This window comes from Nematolebias whitei, chromosome 11 (genome assembly GCF_014905685.2).
Source record: "Nematolebias whitei isolate Nwh7 chromosome 11, NemWhi1, whole genome shotgun sequence".
NCBI classification, from domain to species: domain Eukaryota; kingdom Metazoa; phylum Chordata; class Actinopteri; order Cyprinodontiformes; family Rivulidae; genus Nematolebias; species Nematolebias whitei.
The window spans coordinates 44,609,393-44,613,724 of NC_056508.1; positions in this window are offsets into that span (position 1 = coordinate 44,609,393).

Consider the following 4,332-nt stretch of genomic DNA (forward strand, 5'->3'; position numbering starts at 1 on the left):
TGGCCTACATAAAGCAATTTGATCATCATCTATCATGTTAATTAGTAGCTTAAAATATCCAGTTAAAATTCTCGTAGTGGGCTAAATCTACAGTAAAATTACCCATTTATACAGTCAAGAGACAAATGGGCAGCATTTAATAATGATAAGCGGCAACAGAAAAAGCTCTGTCCCCTCTAATCCTCCGTTTGGACCTCGGCACCTCCAGGAGCTGATCCGCTGATCTGAGGCATCGAGCAGGAGAGTGCAGCTCAGAGAGGTAGGATGGGACAAGACCATTAAAACTTTTAAAAACAAATAAAAGAATCTTAAACTGAACTCTTAAATGAACAGGCAGCCAGTGGAGTGAAGCCAGAGTGGGGGTGATGTGCTCCCTCTCATGAGCTCCAGTTAGAAGCCGAGCAGCAGCGTTCTGGAACATCTGGAGACGGCTGAGAGAGAACTGGCCGACTCCAAGGTAAAGAGCGTTACAGTAATCCAGCCGAGATGTGACAAAGGCGTGGATTACTGTTTCCAGCTGCTGTCGTGTGAGAATAGACTTTACCTTATCCAGCTGTCTGAGGTGATAAAAACTGGCCTTGACCACCGCTCCAATCTGGGAATCTAATTTAAAATCACTGTCCATTTTAAAACCCACCTTAGAAACAGTTCTCTTTAGATGGGGTGCAGAGGGCCGCTTATTGCAGAAGAACTTGCTGAAAAACAGCTGAAATTAGCCACAAAAAAAAAAAAAACTTTCTGTAATGTAGCTGAAATGGAAGAACAAGCCTAAATTAGCAGAGGAAAGCAGAAAGACCACATGTTTGCTTAATTAGGTTGAAAGAAGCAAAAATGAGAATAAAAACGAGGACATTAGCTCAGAAAAAGCTGAAAATAGCAGAAAAAAATGTCTGAAAAGTAGTTGAATGCTAGAAAGAAGATTAATCTACCAGAAAGAAGCAGAAAGAGTTGAAATGAGGTCAAAATAAGTGGAATTAGCTGAAAGAGCTAAAATTTGCATAAAACAGCTCAATGGTAGCTGAAACAGCAGAAATAGTTCAAACTAGCAGAAATAAGCTGTTAGGAGCACATGCTGAAATGAGCAAAAATACGTTATTTAGGCTGAAAATAACAAACATTACAATGAAAAACTTTAAAACAGCTGAAATTAACTAAAAAGTGCTAAAAAGGTAGGCGAAAAGGTCAAACAAGCTTAAAATACCAGAAGAAAGCTGGAAGGACACGTTTGCCCAATAAGGCTAAAAGAAGCAGAAGTGAGCACAAAAAAAGTGGAAATTATTTTGGGGGAAAAAAGCTAAAAAGCCAAAAAAACAGCTGAGAAGTAGCTAAAAATGCAACCATTAAGCATACAATGATGATATGTGTGTGCTCACTCACTTATAGGGACAATTTAGAGTTATCAATCAGCCTAACATGCATGTTTTTGATCTGTGACAACTGTGAAACCGGAGTAGCCTACCTGGAGGAAACCCACCCATCATGGAGAGAACATGCACACTTCATCCAGAAAGATCAAGGTTCATGCTCAATATTCCAGGTAAAAAATCCAACAAAGTTCAGTCTGGTCATCTGGACGGTTTCTTTTGTTGTTGAGACATTTTGCCCTTGATCCAAAGGACTTTGTCTCAAGAACAACAACAACAACAAAAAAAGAAACCGTCCAGATGACCTGACTGAACTTGTTGGGTTCACCCAGAAAGGTCTCCGGCTGGAATTTGATCCAGCAACCTTCTCACTGAGAGGCTAAACCTCCACCCAGTGAGCAACCGTGTCACCTGAAAATTGTGATATCTCAGGGGTCAATCGAACGAGACCCGGAACGACACGAGACTCAGAGTAAAAAAATAACAGTGCTTATTTATTTACAGTGATAAACTGGCTGCACAGGCATCAGGACTGGAACTCCTGGAAACGGAGGACAAGTTCAGCTGGGACAGGTAAGTTGTTTGGTATAAACTTGCAAGTAGCTTTCTTATCTTACAGTTGGTGGTTCTTGTAGGAGTCGATCCAAGAGATACCCAGAGTTTCCAGAGGAGGTGGTGAGATGGAGGCACTGTGCAGCAACTTCAGAACAGGACGAATACTCCCAGAGACTGAGTGGATAGGCACGAGAGATCAGAGCTTGGGCAAGGCACGAGAGAACTGAGAGCTGGAACCCGTGGAAACAGGACTGGACTCAGGAGGCGACGAAGAACTGCAGAAAACAAGATCACAGGGTAAGACTTGTATTCCATGAAACACTAAATGGCTAGAAACATTAAGTACCGGGGGAACTCAATGCTCCAGCGTCGAGTAGACTTGACTGCAGGCTTAAATAGGAGCAGGAGCTCATCAGGGAGATGGCAGTCAGCTGGGGTGATTGGCAGCCATCTTGGAAGCTGCAGCAAGTGCTACTCTCACAAAAATAGATCTAAAAAGCTGAAATTACGCCGAGTTCAAGAGCAAAGTTATTACCATATTTTCTGCCGTACACGTTGCACCGCCCTATAAGTCCCATCAGTCCAAATATGTCTAATAAAGTGGAAAAATCCATAAATATGTCCCTTTGCCATTTACGTCACATCTATCATGTGTCATCGCTGACGCGTTGCGTTGGTTTCGTGTCACCGCTGACAACCCGGAAATGTGGGCCAAACCCGGAAATGTGGGCCAAACCTGGAAATGTGGGCCAAACCCGGAAATGTGGGACAAACCCAGAAATGTTGGCCAAACCTGGAAATGTGGGCCAAACCCGGAAATGTTGGCCAAACACGGAAATGTGGGCCAAACCTGGAAATGTTGGCCAAACACGGAAATGTGGGCCAAACCTGGAAATGTGGGCCAAACCTGGAAATGTGGACCAAACCCGGAAATGTTGGCCAAACACGGAAATGTGGGCCAAACCTGGAAATGTGGGCCAAACCCAGAAATGTGGGCCAAACCCAGAAATGTTGGCCAAACCTGGAAATGTTGGCCAAACCTGGAAATGTGGGCCAAACCTGGAAATGTGGGCCAAACCCAGAAATGTGGGCCAAACCCAGAAATGTTGGCCAAACCTGGAAATGTGGGCCAAACCCGGAAATGTGGGCCAAACCCAGAAATGTTGGCCAAACCTGGAAATGTGGGCCAAACCTGGAAATGTGGGCCAAACCCGGAAATGTGGGCCAAACACGGAAACGTGGGCCAAACCCGGAAATGTTGGCCAAACCCGACAACGTGGGCCAAACCCAGAAATGTGGGCCAAACCCGGAAATGTGGGCCAGTGTTGTGCCAAAAATCAATGGGATGCCAAATGGCGGCCTCGGGAGTGCACAGGAGGACTTTAACAAGAATTTAACAAGATTAACACTTATAAACAATTATTTGTTTGCTCGAAACTATAGTAAAAGTGTGTCTCAGTCTAACTCTTGCTAAATAAATGCACTTTGACGGTCAAATCATCTATTTCAAAACCCTATTTGCGTAAGCAAGCACGCGGACGAGCCGCTGTTCATTACTTTGAAATTTAACCAGATTAATACCTAAAAACAATTTTTTGTTTGCTTGACTTTATAGTAAGGGTGTTTCTCAGTCTAACGTTTTCTTAATAAAAGGACTTTAACGGTCAAATCAGCTGTATTTCAAAATTACTGGCTGCCTCGGTGCTCCGGGAGCGCGCAGACCAGCGCCATAGAGAGAGAGTTGCGACACTCTTTGAACTCGCCGATACGCCGTCACGTGGTTCATGCAGCTCTCAATAGTTCCAAACAGCTCATCGCTGTCAGTCAGTTTGAGCAGCTACTGGCGCAACATAACACAAAAATCGACTTTCTTACTTTGCCTGGTGTCTTTCTGTAATTATTGAGCAGTAACAAACTGATTACTGATTATTCCACTGACTATGCATTTTATCAAAGCATTTTTAGACGTGGCAGAAACATTTATCGTTAAATTTTAGAGTGAAACAAGACTGCAAACACACAATTGTTAGAAAAAATGTCTATGCAATGCAACGATCAATATAGCCATGTCAACAGTGTTTTATAATAACTTTATACACGTAAAAAAAATAAGAGTGACACCTGTTGTAAAGCGTTCCGATAGCCAGCTTCTGTAGCTGAGGATCAGACCGCCAGGGTCCTCGGCCACCACCCATCCCACATTGTACCTGACCCCTTTGGCCCCTCCCACAGGTGGTGAGCCCATGGGAAGGGGGACCCACGTCTCCTCTTCGGGCTGTGCCCGGCCGATCTCCATGGGTAAAAGCCCGGCCACCAGGCGCTCGCCCGCATGCCCCACCTCCTGCCCTGGCTCCAGAGTGGGGCCCCGGTGACCCACGTCCGTGCAAGGGAACATTAAGTCCATTTGTTTTTC